We start from the raw sequence: 26,072 nt of genomic DNA, 5'->3' as shown, positions 1-26,072 counted from the left end.
GTGGCTATTTCCATCATCCGACTCAGGGTCATATCTCCAGTTCGACCAAACTTTAGGCTCAACTCTCTGTTCTTGACGGCATCCTTGAAGGCGCAAACCGCTTGATGATCTGACACATTCTCTACAGTATGATGCAAAGTGATCCACCTCTGGATGTAATCCCTCAGTGTTTCACTCGACTTTTGTACACAAACTTGTAGCTCAGTCAATCCGGCAGGTCGCTTGCAAGTTCCCTCAAACGTTCTGACGAACACTCGAGAAAGATCTTCCCAGGTGTAAATGCTGCTGGGAGCTAACTGATTCAACCACGCCCTAGCCGAACCCTCTAGCATAAGTGGCAAATATTTCATGGCCACCTCATCATTACCGCCACCAATCTGAACAGCCACTCGGTAGTCTTCGATCCAAGTTTCAGGCTTAGACTCCCCGATGAACTTACTCACCCCAGTCGCCAACCTAAAGTTGGGGGGTATCACTGCGGCTCTGATCGCTCTGCTAAAACATTCTGGACCTGAAACATGGACTCGGCTGCTTGTTGGCACATCTCTGTCATGACCACCTCTATGAGCTCTGTTCCGGTCGACCAAACCTTGCACGATGATGGATCTCGCGTCAAAGCCTGGCTCTCTGGGGTCGACAGGAGCTCTCCGCCCAACACTGAGCTGGCGTCTGTCATCTTGCTGCCGATGGGCGTTAGACCCACTTCTCGGAGGAGGAGTGGGCGCTCGACGCCTGTCATCACGATCAAATCGATCATCATAGTGGTCTCGCCGGCCCTCACGTCCCACGCGCCTCGGAGGCGACCTTGGACTGTGAGCCGACTGAACAGTATTCGCAGCGACGGATCGACTGTGAATCCTGTTGCGCGACTGCGACACAGCTGAATTCTGATCTCCCGCCGCTCGGAGCAAATCTCTGATCTGCATCAAGCCTCTTCCAGCTTCTGACTGAGAGGGCTGAATTGACTCTGCTATGCGGGCTGCAGCTGCCAAATTCTGAATTGGGGTTCGGTATACCTGAGTCGGTTGCGGGAAGAGCTGACATCGGTTGGAGTTGGTAACCCGTTGACGCACGCGCTCGTCGAGTGCTCGCTGAAGGTTCTCCGGTCGAGTGCATTCAGCCAGATTGGCTAAACGCGCCTCTTCCAGGGCACGAGCCTCAGGTGTTTCTCCTGCAATGGGAGTATGCAGGGCATCCATGTTCCGGCGGCGAAGTTCTTCCCTCTGCTGGGAAGTGAGTGGCTCGGGTTGGTACTCTTAATGGGCTTGAGCGGGGTCGTCCTCGTCGTCCATCCCGTCGCCGCGGGGGAAACCGGGGGGACTACGGGGCCCGTTGACCATCAGGACCTCTGCCGCTGGATCACTGCTACCGCACTCGGATGCGGTCTCTATGGAGCCAGTCGAATAGGTCGTAGAGAGATTCATCGGGCTCAATCGCCGCGACTTGGGTGGTGGCCGATTGGCGAGCCACTGCGTGGTCTCACCCATCGTTGGAGCCTCGACCGACCAGAGCGCTTGCGCTGGTGAGAGACAGGGAGGGAGGACGGTGCAGGAGTCGACCGGTATGGAGTCGACGGCTGCCGCAGCAAGACGCCGCGGACACATGCCCGAAAGTGCGTCGCCCCGCGGACGGGGAGCGCGTCGATGTCGAGTGGTGCCTCCTGGAGCCAAGCGGAGTCGTCGGCGATGAAAGTGAGTGCACCGAGATGGATCTCGTGGCCCTCGACCAAAGCTCCGCCGGAAACCATGATGAAGGCGATCGGACAAATTGCAACTTCTCCAAAAAAGTCGCTAAGACACCTGCCCCAAGGTGGGCGCCAACTGTCGTGGTTCTAAGTCTGACAGTAGAATGTGGGGTAGGTATGGAGAGGCAAGATCCTAGCTATGGAGTAGTTGTACACACGAGTGTTTAGCGAGTTCAGGCCCTTCTCGGAGGAAGTAACAACCCTACGTCTCGGAGCCCTGAGGCGGTCGACTGATCTCTGTGTATATGAGTTACAAGGGTGCGAACCCCTCTACTAGTGGAGGGGGGTGGCTTATATAGAGGACGCCAAGACCGTAGAGGACGCCAAGACCCCAGCCAGCCCACGTTAGCAGAGGGTTAAAGTACATTAAGGTCTGGCGTTACTGGTAACGCCCTACATAAAGTGCCATCACGACCATTAAGACTACTTAATTACAGACCGTTTGGATGCAGAGTAGATCCCGAACTTCTGATGGTCGAGTGAGTCTTCATGGTCGAGTGAGTCTTCATGGTCGAGTGTCTTCTAGCCGGTCGAGTGAAGTCCCTCTTGGTCGACTCGAAGGTAGCTTCGTCTAAGGGTGTCCTTGGGCATGGTATCCTGGATAGATCCATGACCCTACCCTAGGTACATAACATCATCAACCATAGTATTAATTATACCTAAACCCCCCATGCACTTAGGCCTGCAGATCAAATCCCACTTGACCATTCTGTATTTGCGCTTATTGTCAGTGGAATTCCAATAAAAGGCACCCCTATGCTTATCGAAACCAGCATGAATCCCACCAGACAGGAGATAGAAGCCCATTAGAAACATTGGGAGGGAGGAGAGGCATGCATTAGTGAGGGCAACCTTGCCCGCCTGGGAATTATACCGGCCTCTCCACGGCAAAACTCTATTACCAACCTTGGTCACTGCCGGAGCGAAATCTTTTGCCAAAAGATTGAGAGGGGAGATTGGTAAGCCTAGATATTTGAGAGGGTAGGATCCTAGAGAGCAGTTCAGGAGGTGCGCCACTCTCTGTGCTTCCACATCAGGTACCGCAGTTACAATCACTTCGCTCTTAGAGAAGTTAATTTTATGCCCCGAAAGCGCTTCGAAACATAAGAGTATAAACTTCAGGTTCGTGAGGTGATACGTCCATTTTGCATCATGCTTTTATATCAATATTTATTGCATTATGGGCTGTTATTTCACGTTATGTCACAATACTTATGGCTATTCTCTCTTATTTTACAAGGTTTACATGAAGAGGGAGAATGCCGGCAGCTGAAATTCTGGGCTGGAAAAGGAGTAAATATTGAAGGACTATTCTGCGCAACTCCAAGAGTCCTGAACCTCCATGGAATACCTTAAAATAAATAAAGAAAAATCGTCGCCAAAGATGAAGGCCAAGGGGCCCACACCCTGCTCACGAGGGTGGGGGCGCACCCAGGGTGGCTCTCCGACATCCATCTTCTCCTATATGAAGTCTTTCGATGCGAAAAAAATAGAGGAGAACCTTTCAGGACGAGACTCCGCCGCCACGAGGCGGAACCTTGGCGGAACCAATCTAGGGCTCCGGCAGAGCTGTTCTGCCGGGGACACTTCCCTCCGGGAGGGGGAAATCATCACCATCGTCATCACCAACGCTCCTCTCATCGGGAGAGGGCAATCTCCATCAACATCTTCACCAGCACCATCTCATCTCCAAACCCTAGTTCATCTCTTGTATCCAATTCTTGTCTCCAAGTCCGGGATTGGTGCTAGCAGGTTGCTAGTAGTGTTGATTACTTCTTGTAGTTGATGCTAGTTGGTTTATTTGGTGGAAGATCATATGTTCAGATCCTTTATGCACATTATTACCCCTCTGATTATGAACATGAATATGCTTTGTGAGTAGTTACGTTTGTTCCTGAGGACAAGGGAGAAGTCTTGCTATTAGTAGTCATGTGAATTTGGTATTCGTTCGATATTTTGATAAGATGTATGTTGTCTAACCTCTAGTGCTGTTATGTGAACGTCGACTACATAACACTTCACCATTATTTGGGCCTAGAGGAAGGCATTGGGAAGTAATAAGTAGATGATGGGTTGCTAGAGTGACAGAAGCTTAAACCCTAGTTTATGCGTTGCTTCGTAAGGGGCTGATTTGGATCCATATGTTTCATGTTATGGTTAGGTTTACCTTAATACTTTTGTTGTAGTTGCGGATGCTTGCAATAGAGGTTAATCATAAGTGGGATGCTTGTCCAAGTAAGGGCAGTACCCAAGCACCGGTCCACCCACATATCAAATTATCAAAGTATCGAACGCGAATCATATGAGCATGATGAAAACTAGCTTGACGATATTCCCATGTGTCCTCGGGAGCATTTTTCCTATTATAAGAGGTCGTCCAGGCTTGTCCTTTGCTACAAAAAGGATTGGGCCACCTTGCTGCACTTTATTTACTTTTGTTACTTGTTGCTCGTTACCATTTATCCTATCACAAAACTATCTATTACCATTTATTTCAGTATTTGCAGAGAATACCTTGCTGAAAACCGCTTATCATTTCCTTCTGCTCCTCGTTGGGTTCGACACTCTTACTTATCGAAAGGACTACGATAGATCCCCTATACTTGTGGGTTATCATGAGGCAGGCCACATTTAGTTCCACCATAATAATGGTATCGTCCGCATATTGAAGGTGAGTAATGCCATTGGGGATAAGGTGAGAGCTAATAGGCAAAATGTTCCCGGCATCAGCCGCCCGAGAAAGGATATGAGATAGGTGTTGGAAATATGCCCTAGAGGCAATAATAAAAGGATTATTATTATATTTCCTTGTTCATGATAATTGTCTTTTATTCATGCTATAATTGTATTATCCGGAAATCGTAATACACGTGTGAATACATAGACCACAATACGTCCCTAGTAAGCCTCTAGTTGACTAGCTCGTTGGTCAACAGATAGTCATGGTTTCCTGACTATGGACATTAGATGTCGTTGACAACGGGATCACATCATTAGGAGAATGATGTGATGGAGAAGACCCATTCCTAAGCATAGCACAAGATCGTGTAGTTCGTTTTTCTAGAGCTTTTCCAATGTCAAGTATCTCTTCCTTAGACCATGAGATCGTGTAACTCCCGGATACCATAGGAGTGCTTTGGGTGTACCAAACGTCACAACGTAACTGGGTGACTATAAAGGTGCACTACAGGTATCTCCGAAAGTGTCTGTTGGGTTGACACGGACCGAGACTGGGATTTCTCACTCCGTATGACGGAGAGGTATCACTGGGCCCACTCGGTAGTGCATCATCATTATGAGCTCAAAGTGACCAAGTGCCTGGTCACGGTATCATGCATTACGGTACGAGTAAAGTGACTTGCCGGTAATGAGACTGAACGAGGTATTGGGATACCGATGATCGAGTCTCGGGCAAGTAACATACCGTCTGACAAAGGGAATAGTATACGGGGTTGCTTGAACCCTCGACATCGTGGTTCATCCGATGAGATCATCGAGGAGTATGTGGGAGCCAACATGGGTATCCAGATCCCGCTGTTGGTTATTGACCGGAGAGCCGTCTCGGTCATGTCTGCATGTCTCCCGAACCCGTAGGGTCTACACACTTAAGGTTCGGTGACGCTAGGGTTGTATGAATATGAGTATGCAGCAAACCGAATGTTGTTCGGAGTCCCGGGTGAGATCCCGGACGGCACGAGGAGTTCCAGAATGGTCCGGAGGTAAAGAAAACTATATAGGAAGTGCTGTTTCGGCCATCGGGAAAGTTTCGGGGTCACCCGGTATTGTACCGGGACCACCGGAAGGGTCCCGGGGGTCCACCGGGTGGGGCCACCTATCCCGGAGGGCCTCGTGGGCTGAAGTGGGAGGGGAACCAGCCCCTAGTGGGCTGGTGCGCCCTCCCTTGGGCCCCCCCTGCGCCTAGGGTTGGAAACCCTAGGTGGGGGGGCGCACCACTTGCCTTGGGGGGCACTCCACCCCCCTTGGCCGCCGCCCCCCTTGGGAGATTGATCTCCCAGGGCCGGCGCCCCCCCTGGGGGCCTATATAAAGGAGGGGGGGAGGGCAGCCGCACCCCAAAAGTCTTGGCGCCTCCCTCCTCCTGCTACACCTCGTCCTCCTCCCTCAGCTGCTTGGCGAAGCCCTGCCGGAGTTCTACCGCATCCACCACCACGTCGTCGTGCTGCTGGATCATCATCAACCTCTCCTTCCCCCTTGCTGGATCAAGACGGAGGAGACGTCACGCTGACCGTACGTGTGTTGAATGCGGAGGTGCCGTCCATTCGGCGCTAGGATCTCCGGTGATAGGATCACGACGAGAACGACTACTTCAACCCCGTTCTTTTGAACGCTTCCGCACGCGATCTACAAAGTGGTATGTAGATGCAATCTCTCTCCCATGACTCGTTTCTTAGATGAACTCATAGATGGATCTTGGTGAAACCGTAGGAAAATTTTTAATTTTCTGCAATGTTCCCCAACAATAGGGCATCCGCAATGAAGTTAAAAAGCAAAGGGGACGCCGGATCTCCTTGCCTTAGGCCCCTACCATTAGCAAAGAAGTTATTAGTCTGACCATTAACCACCACAGCCGTGTGCCCACCTGTAACAAGATGCATAAAACGATGGACCACCGCACCCTCGAAACCCTTAGCAAGAAGAACCTGGCGGAGGAAATTCCAGCTCACTGAATCGCAAAGTCAAGTTTAAGAATTACAGCCCGAGTGCCCTTGGTCCGCAAGTCATGAACAATCTCATGCAAGCAAAGAACCCCATCCAGTATGAATCTCCCCTTTATAAAAGCGGATTGGGAAGGACTAATGACACGGTGAGCGATCGGAGAAACCCTAGTGGCCAGACCCTTAGCCGGAATCTTCGTGAAGTTATTGACTAGAGCAATGGGCCTAAATTGGGAGATCAAGTCGGCACGTTTGATCTTAGGGATGAGAGTAAGCACCGCGTAATTCAGTCTAGAAATGTCAATAGTTCCCAGCCAAAAACCTTGAATAATAGCCAAAATGAGGCCTTTTAACTGAGGCCAACATTGTCTAAAGAAGGGGATGGAAAAACCATCAGGCCCAGAGGCCGCATTGGGATTGGCATAACGAATCGCATCGAAAATCTCCTTTTCAGACGGGGGAATCAACAGACTTTCATTTTCATCGCTCGAGACCTGTTCGAGGGAAGACCAGAAGGACGGCACCAACCTAAACCCCAAGTCTGGTTTAGCAGAAAGGAGGGTAGAGTAGAAGTGAACCACATGCCGCATGATCACCGATTGATCGGAGACCCTGATGCCCTCAACCAGGAGACTGTCAATCAGGCATCTCCGTCGTCTGCCGTTTGCGATAGCAAAGAAGTAGGCCATGGGCGAATCTCCCTTTAAGGTCCAGTTAATAGCGCCTCTTTGTTTCCAATACACCTCCTCCTGGCAATGAATACCCAACAAAGCCTCTTTGAGACCGTACCGAGCCTGCCATTCAGCCGCGGAAAGGCCTAGATTATCCGCACGAGCATCAAGTACCGCAATTTGAGCGGCCAGACTAGCCTTGTCCCGCCTAGACTCAGCATAGTGGTTTTTAGGCCAACCTTTGAGGAATCTACGGAGAAAGTAGGAGCATTGATGACAATCATCCATCGGACCAAAGGAACGCCGGTTAGAAGATAGAAAAGACGAGATCTTATGCGCCATCATGTCAACGAAACCCTCCACATACAACCACGAAGCATCAAATTGGAATCGCGGGAAGAACACCGAACGAGTACCGTCGTCGAGAATCAGGGGGGCATGATCGGAGCCAACAATGGCCAAGGCTCTAAGGGTGGCCCGGGGGAACAACGAATCCCAACTAGGACATAAGAAAACCCTATCGAGGACAGAGTGGATGGGAGAGGATTGGCGATTCGTCCAGGTGAAACGGGCCCCAACCCTAGGGACTTCACGGATCACCATGTCCCTGATGAAAGCGTTAAAAGCATCGGCCAGAGGCCAAGAGAAATTAGAAGAACTCTTATCCGAAGGGTAACAAAGCAAATTAAAATCTCCCCCGATTAGTAGGGGCACCTGACAAGAGTCGATTTTATTGTGCAGTTCGTCCAAGAAGTTGTAAGACATAGAGTGATCAGCCGGGCCATAAACCACCATGATTTCAAGTAAGGAGTTAAGGGATCGATGAGAAACCACCGTGCTAGCCCAAAAAATGCCATGGTCAAAGGCAACAAATTCGAAAACATCTTTTTTGGTGCCAAGCAGAATACCACCTGAGTGACCATCAGAAGCAACAAAATCCCTATTGAATCTGTCTATCCTAGCAACGGCCGACAGGTCATTAGGGGAGAAGGAAGGTTTGAGCGTTTCGACAAGACCAATGAAATCAATATTTTCAGCATGAACTAAATCTTTAAGCTAGTGCCTGCACCCCCTAGCGCCAAAACCTCTAATGTTCCAGAATAAAGCCTTCATCTAAAGGAGAGGTTTTTAATTCTAAGGCTCGACCTACTCAGGGCCTTGCAGGATTTAGCACGTTTTCCAGCCCCACACTTAGGCACAACCGGGGAATCCTGACTCCTATCAGCTCCCCCCTCGACCCCACCGGCCACAACCAGTGGGGCACTCAGTCCCATCCCAGCCTCCTTGGCTTTCGCAATGTCAGCCTGCGCAATTTCATTCGCCCTAACCACACCAAGCAGGGAAGAGGGAGAACCCAAACTAGCGTCTAAACAAATGCCCACATCTTCTAAATACTAAGAAAGTGATCATCAGATTGAGATGGGAGAACTAACCGAACAGCAGAATGAACAGCAGGGGTAGGAGAGGAAGGGACTGGGTGCGAACCTGGAGGAGGAAGATCCCGAGCCGCAGCGTGTCGGGCAGCCCGATCGGCCACCCGCTCACCACTGTTGGAGATGCGACCACTCTTACACGCCGTGGAAGCGGGCGAACGCACCGGCACAGGACGAGGCCGAGAGGGAGACGCCGCAACAGAAGACGGACCCGAGGCCGTCCCCAAATCAGCATCGAGCCTGCGACAGAGCCCAGCCGCAGACTGCCTTGACACCCCCGACGCCCTGCTTTTGGCAGAGAATTTCTTGACCGACGCTTTCTTCTTCTTCTTGGATGCCACAGGGCCAGCCGGGGGCAGGTCTTCGATGCTAGAGAGGGATGGGGAGGCAGGGCGGGCCGGGAGGTTAGAGCACACCACCGAAAAAGGTGTGCCCTTAGCCCCACCAGAAGCAGCCCCGCCAACCGAGTTCGGCAACGAGTCATTAGCCCCCCCCCCCCGCCCGTTCGACGCATTCTCCTTCAACATATCCTGGTCTTCTGGGGAGAGCCCATCCCATTCCGACTGAGTGAAACGGTGGTCATTGCCATGCATGGAATCATCGGGACACCCGTCCCCATCTGCACTCTTATCGTCATTGCCAGAGGCCGGTGGCGGGGGAGGAGGAGGAGGCGACACCGAGCCCGAGGAGCCCTCCACCCGAACCCTAAGACGAAAACCACCAGCAGAAGGGAAGACATCAATGGAGCCTCGGATACACAGGGGATCCACACACCAGACCCGCAGGCGAACCGGCCCAAGAACGGCCAGGGACTCATGGTCAACCTCGATAGGCTTGCCGATAAGCACCCCGAACGCCATCACAAACTCCATGGAGCGAACGACAGGAGGAACATCTTCAATTAAAACCCAAACATCAGACAAAGAGGAGATAGTCTTGGAACCATTTGAAGCAGCCTTGACCGAGACAACCAGTTGATTTAGAGGAAGCGTGAAGCTCGTGCAGGAGGAAATCATGCGGAGGCTTTCTTTGGAGGGAAATGTCGCAGCAAACTCAAAGTGTGAGAGCTGGCGAATCTGCCAGTCCCATCCCCCCTCGTCCCACAAACGAAGCTCATCAAGCAGAACCTGGGAAGTGATGTGTTTGGCCTGAACAGTAATGATGCCCGCATTGGATAGCGCAGGGATAGGGGCAGCAGCAGGGACCTCCTTATCTAAAGCGAAGAAAGAGCACCCAGGAAGGCCAAGGCCATAGTGAACGAAGGCAGGAGGCTTAGAGCGATTCTTACAATCTACCGTGAGATGACCATCTTCCCTACAGATGAGGCAAAAGGGGGGTTTTGGCATCGGGACTGAAAGTGGCCAAGACGATGACACGCGAAGCAGGTGAGAGTGGGGTTGGCGACCTGAGATTGGAGAGGGATGCGACCAGGACCACGGGGAGGAGGGGGAAGAATACCATCACCAGACGCGCCGGGCCCAGATCCAACGCCCCGCCCGATAGCAGCACCAACGGGGCGGCGAGCCGGAGCCCCCGACGCACCACGCAGAACAAAGCGGGACGGACCACCAGCAGCCACCGCCGGAGCCCGCACCGACCCACCACCCAAGGAAGCAGCACCCTGCGGGGGAAGCGACGGAGCCGGCCCCGAAGAGCCAGCCCTACTCCCCGCAGCCGCCGCCTCCCACGGGTCAGCCGTAGCCGGAGGAGTGCTAGGCAAAGGAAGCGAAGGGGCCGCCGCCCCAGATTCGGAGGCACGCGGGGACGAACCAGGCACAGCCGCCGCCGACCCCACCACCGGGGCCAACGACGCCTGGAGCTTAGAGCGCAGCGCCGCTTCGTACTCCAGATCGGCCTCCGCGTCGCCGGACCCGTCGCACCCCCTTTTCTGGCCGGAGACAGCCTCGCTGGATGACCCGTGCGAGCGGTCCATCGCAACCACTGCCACGAAGGAGCGGGAGAGGGGAGGAGGAGGAGCAGATCGGATGAAGGTGCAGATGGGGGAGCGCCGCCGACGCAAGTCGGAGGAGGAGGCAGGGAACCCTAAAAATGGGGGAACTGAGCCCTTCCGGATCCATATATATCCGGACCGAGCCAGGCCCAGATCCACATAGGCAACCACGGGGAGGGGGTTATGGGCCTGGGCCACCCGCGGCCCAGAGACCAGAGAGGGGAGGGGGGGAACAGACACACAGGCCAAGGCAGGAACCGGCCCAGGCCCACCAGGCCCATCGCAAGGCACAGGGGCCCGCAGCCCAGGCGCAGGGTCCGCCACCTGCCCCAGCGCCAGATCTAGGGCAGGCGCCGGCGCCGCCGCTGCCGGAGCCGAAGCCGCACCCCCAGAGGAAGCACCGGCGCGGGGAGCCACCGGAGGGGAGAACGGCGGCGTCGCCCCCGAAACCCCACCTGAACCCAGCGACGCCCGAGCCGGGGACCAAGCCACCGCACGCCGGCGCCCACGAGAAACGCGGCGCCAGCCATCCCCCACCGCCACGGAAACAACGGGCCACCCCCGCCCGCCAGGAGCGAACTTCCGGCGGCGGCCCTGCGCCTGAGCCTCGGGGAGACCGCCCGCAGAGACCGGAGGAGGGGGGAAGAAAGCACCTCCGAATCAGACCCAGAATCATCCGAATCAAGAGCCCAGAAACGGTTGGCCAGAGGCGGAGCGAGGCAAGAGCGAGGAGAAGAAACCGGGGAGGAGGAGGAGACGGGCCGCGCCGCCGCGGGGGAGCGGCGAGGAGACGCCTGAGAAGGGGGGGGGGGAGCCGCCCGGAGCGAGGAGGACGCCGGAGGGGAAGAAGAGCCGTAGGGCGACGCCGAGGGGGAGGGAGGGGACGGGAGCGCCATCGGGCAACCTTGTTTGTTTGAGTCAAACCTGAAGGACAAAGCTTCACTGCTTGCCTTTCGTCTCTGCATAAAGCTGCACAAGTTCCTCTCTTCTTCTTCTTGCCTGTGTGTTCTTGAAGTACTATATTCTTTTCTTCTTAGAAATCTTGTTTTTTAGGGAAGAATTCTTGTGTTTTAGGAGCAGTGGCCACTCAGAGACGTCAACGATAGTAACAACGATGCATAACAACTCCTGCGATCGTGTTCGAGTCGGTCTGGGCTCCGGAAGGACCGCGTGCAGTATATCATTGCTCCGGAAGAACCAGCTCCCCCTATTCCTGTGACCAGTCGAAGAATAGGTGCTAGTAATAAACCTAACAATGTCGGCGGATAACGGAGGCGGCGCCGCGACAACCTGCCAGTCCGGGCAGGCGGCGCTTGCCGCGGGCCTGCTAAACCGCTTCGCGGCGGCCACGGCCGACGGCAACCTCGTCTTCTCGCCGGTGTCCATCCACGTCGCGCTCGCGCTCATGTCAGCCGGCGCCGCCGGGGACACGCTCCACGAGATCCTCGCCATGGCCGGCGCGCCGTCGCGTGGCGAGCTCGAGGCGTTCATCAGGGAAACGGTGGTGGGGCGCACGCTCGCCGACCGGTCGGGGATCGGCGGACCGTGCGTGGCGTTCGCGTGCGGCGCGTGGAGCGACAGGAGGTTCCCGCTGAAGCAGGCGTACCGCGACACCATCGTGCGCACGTACAAGGGCGAAACGTGGACCGTCGACTTTCAGGATCATGTACGTATATCCATCTCAATTTTGTTTCTGAATCATGATGATATTGTTTTCTAGATTCGCAATGCCGTAAGAGAATAGCACAAGCAGCGAAGTCTTATATGAGAAATTATTTATTTGATATCTGAATCCTGATCCTGAATCTCTATTTTGTTTCTGGATCATGATTCTTTGTGCTGAAAGCAAACACTACAATGTATTTAGAGGAAAGGCACAAGCAACGCTCAGCTTTATGAGTTTGTAAAGCCACAAACGAAAGGCAGCAGAAATCTTAAATAATCCAAATTTACAGAAACAAAAGAGAGATATGGCACAATTAGTGCATGAGGTGAATCAGATGCCAAATACCACAAAAACCATTGGATAGTTTTAGAAGTTTATGATGATACAGTGGATGTATTTCCATCATACGGGGCTAAGTCACACGGCAAACTTCTTGATGGATTTTGCACTTCATTCTGCTTTAAATTGTGCAAGTAGGAAGAAAGAACCTTGCTAGCATCGATAATTTTCTTTCTTTCTTTATGAAAAGGCAGGATCATCGATGAATTTTGAGTTCTCTATATTTTAATGCAGTTTTCTTAGAATAAAGAACAAATTTTAATCATGAATATTTCATATTTTCTGCAGCCAGTGGAAGCGCGAAAGCAAATCAACGCATGGGTGGCCAATGTGACCAGGAACCTCATCACCGAAGTTCTTGACCCACACGAACAAAGCAGAAACACCTTGAAGGTGGTGGCCAATGCCATCTACTTGAAGGGCGAGTGGCACAAGCCTTTCGACAAGGAGTACACTGTTGATCACGGTAAGTTCCACCTTCTCGATGGAAGCTCCATCGAGGCCTCCTTCATGAGGAGACAACGGTTGTACGAAGAGCGAATTGCCTGTCATGACGGATTCAAGGTGCTGAAGCTGCCGTACAAGGATGCTGATGACAACTCGCCGGAGTACGGGCTGCACAACTACAAGATGCGAATGAGCCTCCCAAGTTTCTCCATGTGTGTGTTCCTCCCCGACGCCCGTGATGGCCTAACGAGCCTGGTCGACAGCCTGACCTCCCGGCCAGAGTTCCTGCACGAGCACCTCCCTAGGGCGTTTGTCCCCGTTGGCGACTTTCGGTTGCCCAAGTTCAAGCTGAGCTTCCGGAGCAGCCTGGTTGGCATCCTTCAGAGCCTGGGCCTGCACCTTCCATTTGAACCTTCCACGAAGGGCTTGACCGAGAAGATGGAGGACGACGATGGGGAGGGCGTGCAGTTGTACGTTAACGACGTCATACACAAGGCGGTCATTGAGGTGAACGAGGAGGGGAGCGAAGCTGCGGCCTTCACCGAGTCGGATGACGAGATGGGGTTTTCCTTGTTCGGTGATGAACCGCCGCCACCAAAACTTGTGGACTTTGTCGCAGATCATCCTTTTGCCTTCTTCATCGTTGAGGAGACCACTTGCACCATTGTTTTCTCGGGGCTAGTGCTCGACCCTTCCAAGGAAGGGTAGATTATGGACATCAAACATATGGACGGGGTCCAAAACTTGACACCGACAGACAAACGCATGATTTTTGTCTCTTGAGCTTCCTGGTACTTGTCTTATTTTGGCTGAATTGCTTCTAACAGTCCTGTACATGTACGGTTCAATCAATTCTGTACATGTTCGGTTCAATCAATTTTGGGATTATTTCACACAGATTTACATAAAACTCAATTATTTTAGCTATATTTTAATAGGGTGTTGCTATGACTCAGTCGAGTGAGACTTAACGGCTTACGTAATACTTTTTCTTTTTGATGCCTGCCATTGTCTTGGCTCGGTCTCGGCTCACACGCGTGTAGTTTCGATGCCAGGGCAACGGCTCCAGACATGAGGTCGGAGCTCGTGCCGGCGATGTGTTTCACTAAAAAAATACACTTCTGTGATGATACGTGTTTGTCACAGTAGGTCGCGTTTTCTGTCATGCATGTACATCCATAACGATTTTATGACAGAATCAAGATAGTCATACATGTGCTGTCGTAGAAGTGTTTCATGACATTACCGAAATTATCATCACGGAAGTGTCCACTTCCATGACGATAAATCGCGCGTCATAGAAGTGCTTTCGCCAAGGGTGACCGACACGTGGCATTCACCGTAACGGGACGCCATTAACCTATAGGGTCCGTTTTTTGGATTCGATAACCCGCTAAAAGCCACAACCAATGCCGACTTTTCACGTGTAAAATTCTCATTGGCTGACGGATCCACGCATCAGCTCCGCGTTGGCACATGTGTCACTCATCCAACGGTCGAGATGGGCCTATGATACGTTGACACGTAGATCGGCCCAAAAGTGGTCCATAAAGTTTAAATGGGCCGGCCCAACCGAAGGCCCATAAGATTTAGCGGAGCATAATGGGCCGGCCCATCTAAAGGCCCACAAGATTTTACAGACCATAATGAGCCGGCCCAGCTAAAAGGCCTACAAGATTTTGCAGACCATAATGGGTCGGCCCAGCTAAAAGGCCCACAAAATTTAGCGGACCATAATGGGCCGGCCCAGCTAAAGGCCCACAAGATTTTGCGGACCACAATGGGCCAGCCCAGCTAAAGGCCCACAAGATTCTGCAGACCATAATGGGCCGGCCCAGCTAAAGGCCCAACATTCTCTGTCAAATCGGGCCGTCAACGGCATGTCCTAAACTTGTCATCAACGCGGCCCATGGTCACTTCTGGCCCGTTAACAGTCCGCTAAGTAATTGGGCCGAATTACGGCCCGGTGTATTTCCGGCCTGTTAAATGTCCTGCTTCATTTGGGCCCATTTACAGGCCATCAAAACTTTTGGCCCATAAACAACCGTGAAGGATTTGGGTCATATTCGGCCATGTCTGACATTCGGCCTGTTAGAGGCTCACTATAGATTTGGGCCACTTTCGGCCCGTTGTCATTTTCGGCCTGTTAACGCCGGACGAAAACCATGGGCCATATGTGGCCCAACGTCATATCGGGCCCATTAATGACCCATATAAAAATGACGATAATCTAGCCCGACCGAAGTTCCGGCCTGTTAAAGACCCGTGTATTAGGTCGGCGCATTTATGTCTTGTCCGAATTCCGGCCTGTCAAAGATCCGCATTATAAATGGGCCACCATTTCGGCCTGCTAAGACCAGTGGGTTATTTGGCACAATCAGGGCCCAATCTCATTTTCGGTCTATTAAAGGCCCATGCTTTTTATGGGCTCAAGATATTTACACCTGTAAACGGCATATTTTTACTGAGGGACCAAATTATGTTTAGGCCTGTTAAAGGCCCACTATGGACACAGGCCTACCAGAAAAATATGAAAGCTTATGTTTTTTTAGGCCCGGATATTTTAGTGAGCTACATGCCAATTTCGACCCGTAATCATTTTTAGCCCAATTGGAATGGGCCCGGCGAATGTTAGCATGTTGGGCTCCTATGAAGCTTTCGGCCGAATACATTACTAAGATAAACCTACACTATACAAAAATAGCATCATAATTACTGTAGCCTGTGGCAGCATCATAAATGTTGTATCACAACAAAATAAATTCCAACCATACAACAAAAGGCCTGTTGGCATAAAGTTTATAGTCCTTCCAGATAAAAGCACCATCATATGTATAGAAGCACAGATCATTTGACCTGAGTGCTAATGTTTCAGGCTGTAGAACCTGATGGAGCAGCACGATCTCCACCTTTTTCTGCCATTGCTCTTGAACAACGAAGCGAATGTCTGATAGTCTGGTTTCAAAACCATTCATATCTTGACGACATTTGTCAACCACTATTCTTGTTTCCGAAACAACGTCCATTAGGGATTGGACTTGTGTCTGGAGCACAGATATATCACTCTGTCTAGCAGGAAGACTTTGTTCAGTAGGCGATTTGGACGAGGTTACCTTGACAACCAACCCAGAATTACGCAGGAAGGTGCTTTTTGCACTGTTAGTGGGGAGATACTAACGCACTGCAGCAAGAGGTGACATTGTGCCTGTGGTAGCCTCGTCACCTTCAGGTGGTTGTGGCTGTTCAATCATTTGTTCCATAGCTTCCTGAAAGTTTGAACTTGTAGATTAGTGTACCAGATAAGTTACTAATGAGACAAAAACAAAAAAAGTAGGTTAAACGTTTATACATAACTTATTTTGGTGAACTACTGTAATACATTAGCATGTATTGTAGTGCCAACTACATAATAAAATCACTTTCGGAACATATGTCCATGTAGCATGCCTACTGTATTGTCTATTTCCTCACATTCATTGACATCTAAGGATAAAGAGACATTGTTTAAAGTAGGATGAAGATAGTATGACATCATTCATATCATGGGCAAACAGATATAAAACAAACAGGCTATTTTATCATTGTGTGCGCACGTGAACATAACAACTAGATTACAGATCAAGATCAAAAGTGTTGGGGAACATAGTAATTTCAAAAAAATTCCTACGCACACGCAAGATCATGGTGATGGCATAGCAACGAGAGGGGAGAGTGTTGTCCACGTACCCTCGTAGACCGTAAGCGGAAGCGTTATGACAACGCGGTTGATGTAGTCGTACGTCTTCACGATCCGACCGATCCAAGTACCGAACGTACGGCGCCTCCGAGTTCAGCACACGTTCAGCTCGATGATGATCCCCGGACTCCGATCCAGCAAAGTGTCGGGGATGAGTTCCTTCAACACGACGGCGTGGTGACGATGATGATGCTCTACCGGCGCAGGGCTTCGCCTAAACTCCGCCACGATATGACCGAGGTGGAATATGGTGAAGGGGGGCACCGCACACGGCTAAGGAACGATCCGTAGATCAACTTGTGTGTCATGAGGTGCCCCCTGCCCCCGTATATAAAGGAGCAAGGGAGGAGGAGGCCGGCCCTAGGAGGAGGGCGCGCCAAGGGGAGTCCTACTCCCACCGGGAGTAGGACTCCTTCTTTCCTAGTCCAACTAGGAGAAGGGGGGAAAGGAGGGAAATGGAGAAGGAAGGGAGAGGGGGACCGCGCCCCAAACCCTTTGTCCAATTCGGACTCGGCTTGGGAGGGGCGCGCGCCACCTCCTGGCTCCTTTCCACTAAGGCCCAATACTCTTCCCCGTATTCCCGTAACTCCCCGGTACTTCGAAAAATACCCGAATCACTCGGAACCTTTCTGAACTCCGAATATAGTCGTCCAATATATCGATCTTTACGTCTCGACCATTTCGAGACTCCTCGTCATGTCCCCGATCTCATCCGGGACTCCGAACTCCTTCGGTACATCAAAACTCATAAACTCATAATAAAACTGTCATCGAAACCTTAAGCGTGCGGACCCTACGGGTTCGAGAACTATGTAGACATGACCTAGAACTATTCTCGGTCAATAACCAATAGCGGAACCTGGATGCTCATATTGGCTCCTACATATTCTATGAAGATCTTTATCGGTCAAACCGCATAACAACATACGTTGTTCCCTTTGTCATCGGTATGTTACTTGCCCGAGATTCGATCGTCGGTATCCAATATCTAGTTCAATCTCGTTACCGGCAAGTCTCTTTACTCGTTATGTAATGCATCATTCCGTAACTAACTCATTAGCTACATTGCTTGCAAGGCTTATAGTGATGTGCATTACCGAGAGGGCCCAGAGATATCTCTCCGACAATCGGAGTGACAAAACCTAATCTCGAAATACGCCAACCCAACATGTACCTTTGGAGACACCTGTAGTACTCCTTTATAATTACTCAGTTATGTTGTGATGTTTGGTAGCACCCAAAGTGTTCCTCCGGTAAACGGGAGTTGCATAATCTCATAGTTACAGGAACATGTATAAGTCATGAAGAAAGCAATAGCAATATACTAAACGATCAAGTGCTAGGCTAACAGAATGGGTCATGTCAATCACATCATTCTCCTAATGATGTGATCCCGTTAATCAAATGACAACTCTTTTGTCCATGGCTAGGAAACATAACCATCTTTGATAAACGAGCTAGTCAAGTAGAGGCATACTAGTGACACTATGTTTGTCTATGTATTCACACATGTATTATGTTTCCGGTTAATACAATTCTAGCATGAATAATAAACATTTATCATGATATAAGGAAATAAATAATAACTTTATTATTGCCTCTAGGGCATATTTCCTTCAGTCTCCCACTTGCACTAGAGTCAATAATCTAGTTCACATCGCCATGTGATTTATCACAAATATTCACATCTGTATGTGATTAATACCCATAGTTCACATCATCATGTGATCAACACCCAAAAGGTTTGTTCACATCGCTATGTGATTAACACCCAAAGAGTACTAAGGTATGATCATGTTCTGCTTGTGAGAGAAGTTTAGTCAGAGCCGTATGTATTTTGCAAATATTCTATGTATACAATGCTCTGCACGGAGCTACTCTAGCTAATTGCTCCCACTTTCAATATGTATCCAGATTGAGACTTAGAGTCATCTGGATTGATGTAAAAGCTTGCATCGTTGTAAATTTTTACGACGGGCTCTTTTATCACCTCCATAATCGAGAAACATCTCCTTAGTCCTCACTAAGGATATTCTTGACTGCTATCCAGTGATCTACTTTTAGATCAAAATTGTATTCCTTTGTCAAACTCAGAGCAAGCTATACAATAGGTCTGGTTCACAGCATAGCATACTTTATAGAACCTATGACTGAGGCATAGGGAATGACTTTTCATTCTCTTTCTATTTTCTGTCATGGTCGGGTCTTGAGTCTTACTCAACTTCACACCTTTGCATCACAGGCAAGAACTCCTTCTTTGACTGTTCTATTTTGAACTATTTCAAAAATTTATCAAGGTATGTACTCATTGAAAAAATCTTATCAAGTGTCTTGATCTATCTATATAGATCTTGATGCTCAATGTGTAAGCAGCTTCACCGAGGTCTTTCATTTAAAAACTTTTATTCAAGTATCCCTTTATGCTATCCAGAAATTCTATATCATTTCTGATCAACAATATGTCATCTAGATATAGTATCAGAAATGCTATAGAGCTCCCACTCACTTTCTTGTAAATACAGGCTTCACCGCAAGTCTGTATAATACTATATGCTTTGATCAACTTATCAAAGCGTATATTCCAACTCTGAGATGCTTGCACCAGTTCATAGATGGATCGCTGGAGCTTGCACATTTTGTTAGTACCTTTAGGATTGACAAAACCTTCTGGTTGCATCATATACAACTCTTCGTTAAGAAAACCATTAAGGAATGCAGTTTTGACATCCATTTGCCAGATTTCATAAAATGTGGCAATTGCTAACATGATTCAGACAGACTTAAGCATCGCTACAGTTGAGAAAATCTCATTGTAGTCAACACCTTGAACTTGTCGAAAACCCTTTTGCGACAAGTCGAGCTTTATAGATAGTAACACTACTATCAGCATCTGTCTTCCTCTTGAAGATCCATTTATACAATATGGCTTGCCGATCATCGGGCAACTCCACTAAAGTCCACACTTTGTTCTCATACATGGATCCCATCTCAGATTTCATGGCCTTAAGCCATTTCGCGGAATCTGGGCTCATCATCGCTTCCTCATAGTTCGTAGGTTCATCATGGTCTAGTAACATGACTTCCAGAATAGGATTACCGTACCACTCTGGTGCGGATCTTAATCTGGAAGATCTACAAAGTTCGGTAGTAACTTGATCTGAAGCTTTATGATCATCATCATTAGCTTCCTCACTAATTGGTGTAGGAATCACTGGAACTGATTTCTGTGATGATCTACTTTCCAATTCTGGAGAAGGTACAAGTTACCTTATCAAGCTCTACTTTCCTCCCACTCACTTCTTTCGAGAGAAACTTCTTCTCTAGAAAGGATCCATCTTAGCAACGAATGATTTGCCTTCGGATCTATGATAGAAGGTGTACCCAATAGTTTCCTTTGGGTATTCTATGAAGACGCACTTCTTCGATTTGGGTTCGAACTTATCAGGTTGAAAACCTTTTTCATATAAGCATCGCAACTCCAAACTTTAAGAAACGACAGCTTAGGTTTACTGCTAAACCACGGTGTCGTCTCAACGGATTTAGATGGTGCCCTTTTAAACGTGAATGCAGCTGTCTCTAATGCATAACCCCAAAACGATAGTGGTAAATCGATAAGAGACATCATAGATCACACCATATCTAGTAAAGTATGATTACGACGTTCGGACACACCATTACATTGTGGTGTTCCAGATGGCGTGAGTTGCGAAACTATTTCACATTGTTTCAAATGAAGACCAAACTCATAACTCAAATATTCGTCTCCACGATCAGATCGTAGAAACTTTATTTTTCTTGTTACGATGATTTTTCCACTTCACTCTGAAATTCTTTGAACTTTTCAACTATTTCAGACTTATGTTTCATCAAGTAGATACACCCATATCTGCTCAAATCATCTGTGAAGGTTAGAAAATAATGATACTTGCCACGAGCCTTAATACTCATCGGATCGCATACATCGGTATGTATTATTTTCGATAAGTCAGTAGCTCGTTCTATTGTTCCGGAGAACGGAGTTTTAGTCATCTTGCCCAAAAGGTACGGTTCGCAAGCATCAAATGATTCATAACCAAGTGATTCTGAAAATCCATCTTTATGGAGTTTCTTCATGCGCTTTACACCGATATGACCCAAACGGCAGTGCCACAAATAAGTTGCACTATCATTATTAACTTTGCATCTTTTGGCATCAATATTATGAATATGTGTATCACTACGATCGAGATCCAGCAAACTATTTTCATTGGGTGTATGACCATTGAAGGTTTTATTCATGTAAACAGAACAATAATTATTCTCTGATTTTAAATTAATAACCGTATTGCAATAAACATGATCAAATCATATTCATGCTCAACGCAAACGCCAAATAACATTTATTTAGGTTTAACACTAATCCCGAAAGTATAGGGAGTGTGCGATGATGATCATATCAATCTTGGAACAACTTCCAACATACATCATCACATCACCCTCAACTAGTCTCTGTTTATTCTGTATCTCCTGTTTCGAGTTACTAATTTTTAGTAACCGAACCAGTATCAAATACTTAGGGGCTACTATAAACACTAGTAAGGTACACATCAATAACATGTATATCAAATATACCCTTGTTCACTCTGCCATCCTTCTTATCCACCAAATATTCAGGGTATTTCCGTTTCCAGTGACCATTTCCTTTGCAGTATAATCACTCAGTTTCAGGCTTTGGTCCAGCTTTGGGCTTTTTTGCGGGAGTGACAACTTGCTTGCCATTCTGCTTGAAGTTCCCTTTCTTTCCCTTTGCCCTTTTCTTGAAACTAGTGGTCTTGTCAATCATCAACACTTGATGCTCTTTCTTGATTTCCACCTTCGTTGATTTCAGCATCACGAAGAGCCCGGGAATCGTTTTCGTCATCCCTTGCATTATAGTTCATCACGAAGTTCCAGTAACTTGGTGATGGTGACTAGAGAACTCTGCCAATCACTATCTTATCTGGAAGATTAACTCCCACTTGATTCAAGTGATTGAAGTACCCAGACAATCTGAGCACATGCTCACTAGTTGAGCGATTCTCCTCCATCTTTTAGCTATAGAACTTGTTGGAGACTTCATATCTCTCAACTCGGATATTTGCTTGAAATATTAACTTCAATTCCTGGAACATCTTATATGGTCCATGACGTTCAAAACATCTTTGAAGTCCCGATTCTAAAGCCGTTAAGCATGGTGCACTAAACTATCAAGTAGTCATCATATTGAGCTAGCCAAACGTTCATAACGTCTGCATCTGCTCCTGCAATAGGTTTGTCACCTAGCAGTGCATCAAGAACATAATTCTTCTGTGCAGCAATGAGGATAAACCTCAGATCACGGATCCAATCCGCATCGTTGCTACTAACATCTTTCAACACAGTTTTCTCTAAGAACATATCAAAATAAACATATGAAAGCAACAACGCGAGCTATTGATCTATTACATAATTTGCAAAATACTACCAGGACTAAGTTCATGATAAATTAAAGTTCAATTAATCATATTACTAAAGAACTCCCACTTAGATAGACATCCCTCTAATCTTCTAAGTGATTACGTGATCCATATCAACTACACCATGTCCGATCGTCACGTGAGATGGAGTAGTTTCAACGGTGAACATCAATATGTTGATCATATCTACTATATGATTCACGCTCGACCTTTCGGTCTCCGTGTTCCGAGGCCATATCTGTTATATGCTAGGCTCGTAAAGTTTAACCTGAGTATTCCGCGTGTGCAACTGTTTTGCACCCGTTGTATTTGAACGTAGAGCCTATCACACCCGATCATCACGTGGTGTCTCAGCACGAAGAACTTTCGCAACGGTGCATACTCAGGGAGAACACTTCTTGATAATTTAGTGAGAGATCATCTTAAAATGCTACCGTCAATCAAAGCAAGATAAGATGCATAAAGGATAAACATCACATGCAATCAATATAAGTGATATGATATGGCCATCAACATCTTGTGCTTGTGATCTCCATCTCCGAAGCACCGTCGTGATCACCATCATCACCGGCGCGACACCTTGATCTCCATCATAGCATCGTTGTCGTTACGCCATCTATTGCTTCTACGACTATCGCTACTGCTTAGTGATAAAGTAAAGCAATTAGAGGGCGTTTGCATTTCATACAATAAAGCGACAACCATATGGCTCCTACCAGTTGCCGATAACTCGGTTACAAAACATGATCATCTCATACAATAAAATATAGCATCACGTCTTGACCATATCACATCACAACATGCCCTGCAAAAACAAGTTAGACGTCCTCTGCTTTGTTGTTGCAAATTTTACGTGGCTGCTACGGGCTTAGCAAGAACCGTTCTTACCTACGCATCAAAACCACAACGATAGTTTGTCAAGTTAGTGCTGTTTTAACCTTCGCAAGGACCGGGCGTAGCCACACTCGGTTCAACTAAAGCTGGAGAAACAGACACCCGCTAGTCACCTGTGTGCAAAGCACGGCGGTAAAACCAGTCTCGCGTAAGCGTACGCGTAATGTCGGTCCGGGCCGCTTCATCCAACAATACCGCTGAACCAAAGTATGACATGCTGGTAAGTAGTATGACTTGTATCGCCCACAAATCACTTGTGTTCTACTCATGCATATGACATCTATGCATAAAACCTAGGCTCGGATGCCACTGTTGGGGAACGTAGTTATTTTAAAAAAATTCCTACGCACACGCAAGATCATGGTGATGGCATAGCAACGAGAGGGGAGAGTGTTGTCCACGTACCCTCATAGACCGTAAGAAGAAGCGTTATGACAACGCGGTTGATGTAGTCGTACGTCTTCACGATCCGACCGATCCAAGTACCGAACGTACGGCACCTCCGAGTTCAGCACACGTACAGCTCGATGACGATCCCCGGACTCCGATCCAGCAAAGTGTCGGGGATGAGTTCCGTCAGCACGACGGCGTGGTGACGATGATGATGCTCTACTGACGCAGGTCTTCGCCTAAACTCCATGACGATATGACCGAGGTGGAATATGGTGGAGGGGGCACCGCACACGGCTAAGGAATGATTCGTAGATCAACTTGTGTGTCATGGGGTGCCCCCTGCCCCCGTATATAAAGGAGCAAGGGAGGAGGAGGCCGGCCCTAGGAGGAGGACGCGCCAAGGGGAGTCCTACTCCCACCGGGAGTAGGACTCCTTCTTTCCTAGTCCAACTAGGAGAAGGGGGGAAAGGAGGGAAGTGGAGAAGGAAGGGAGAGGGGGGCCGTGCCCCAAACCCTTTGTCCAAGTCGGACTGGGCTTGGGAGGGGCGCGCGCCACCTCCTGGCTCCTTCCCACTAAGGCCCATTAAGGCCCAATACTCTTCCCCGTATTCCCGTAACTCCCCGGTACTCCGAAAAATACCCGAATCACTCGGAACCTTTCTGAACTCCGAATATAGTCATCCAATATATCGATCTTTACGTCTCGACCATTTCGAGACTCCTCGTCATGTTCACGATCTCATCCGGGACTCTGAACTCCTTCGGTACATCAAAACTCATAAACTCATAATAAAGCTGTCATTGAAACCTTAAGCGTCCGGACCCTACGGGTTCGAGAACTATGTAGACATGACCTAGAACTATTCTCGGTCAATAACCAATAGAGGAACATGGATGCTCATATTGGCTCCTACATATTCTACGAAGATCTTTATCGGTCAAACCGCATAACAACATACGTTGTTCCCTTTGTCATCGATATGTTATTTGCCCGAGATTCGATCGTCGGTATCCAATACCTAGTTCAATCTCGTTACCGGCAAGTCTCTTTACTCGTTATGTAATGCATCATTCCGTAACTAACTCATTAGCTACATTGCTTGCAAGGCTTATAGTGATGTGCATTACCGAGAGGGCCCAGAGATACCTCTCCGACAATCGGAGTGACAAATCCTAATCTCGATCTATGCCAACTCGACAAGTACCATCGGAGACACCTGTAGAGCACCTTTATAATCACCCAGTTACGTTGTGGCGTTTGATAGCACACAAAGTGTTCCTCCGGTATTCGGGAGTTGCATAACCTCATTGTCATAGGAACATGTATAAGTTATGAAGAAAGCAATAGCAATATACTAAACGATCAAGTGCTAGGCTAACAGAATGGGTCATGTCAATCACATCATTCTCCTAATGATGTGATCCCGTTAATCAAATGACAACTCTTTTGTCCATGGCTAGGAAACATAACCATCTTTGATAAACGAGCTAGTCAAGTAGAGGCATACTAGTGACACTATGTTTGTCTATGTATTCACACATGTATTATGTTTCCGGTTAATACAATTCTAGCATGAATAATAACCATTTATCATGATATAAGGAAATAAATAATAACTTTATTATTGCCTCTAGGGCATATTTCCTTCAAAAAGAATATCTTTCATCTCTTTTAAACCATGTAAGGTGAAATGATACGTTAAGACAACTATGTATAAAAGTGAACAGAGTAACTGACATTGGCTGCAAACCAAGTAGTTAAATGAACACATCACAGTACCAATCAGTTCAAGGCATGAGGAGTAAGGACTTACAACAGCGGCTTGAACTGGTGTGCTCATGCCCTTCATCTTGCTGGTGTGGCAATCCTTGAAGATTTGCACTGCATTCGGTTCAGGTTCTTTTTGGTCCGCACGGGCTTTCCTCTGTATTTGGAACAAGTCAATATAGATACGATAATATGGCACAAAAAAAGAAGGAAGTAGCAGCTATTTACAAGAGCCTTGCAGTGTGCAATATAGCTACGAGATCATGTTGTCTGTTGGAATTTCACTTTAGAACGGTTGGTTTTGTTCTTCAAATAGTTAGCCTAGAAGAAGATACACTTGTAAGGCACATACATAAATACAAGTTCAATATGTGGTCTGATCAAATACATATAGCCTACCTGATACTTTGGATCAGACCAGTGTTTAATGAGGGTTGTCCAGTCTTCATCTGTAATATATTCCACTGGAGATGTTTGGACGATTTCATTGTTAGCCTTGCCTTCAGAGTGAGATTTTCTAAGGTGGTACCGATACTGTCGTAGAGCAGACTGAAAAACATGAGTGCATGCTTGTTTAGTTGCATCATCTTTCGGATCCAACTTGAACCTCGTCTGTTGAAAAAAGAATATGAGTCTTTTTAGGAGGAAGCTAGAAAGTATGGGACAGAGCAAGACAATATTACTAATTGCGATGAATAACATTACTTACGGATAAATGGTCAAGGAAGGTGTTAAACTGGGTATTGTATTTCTCATTCCTGTATTGGATCCACGCTGGGAGGATACGTGCATGACACCTAACGACAACGGTTGCCTCTGATACTAACTTGGCTGACTCTGTAGCATCACGTGGCCTTTTTAAACTTGCCTCAAAATGGATCT

The sequence above is a fragment of the Triticum dicoccoides genome, chromosome 4B (genome assembly GCF_002162155.2).
Source record: "Triticum dicoccoides isolate Atlit2015 ecotype Zavitan chromosome 4B, WEW_v2.0, whole genome shotgun sequence".
NCBI classification, from domain to species: domain Eukaryota; kingdom Viridiplantae; phylum Streptophyta; class Magnoliopsida; order Poales; family Poaceae; genus Triticum; species Triticum dicoccoides.
The sequence above is the reverse complement of the archived record's forward strand: the minus strand, read 5'-3'. Positions refer to the sequence as shown.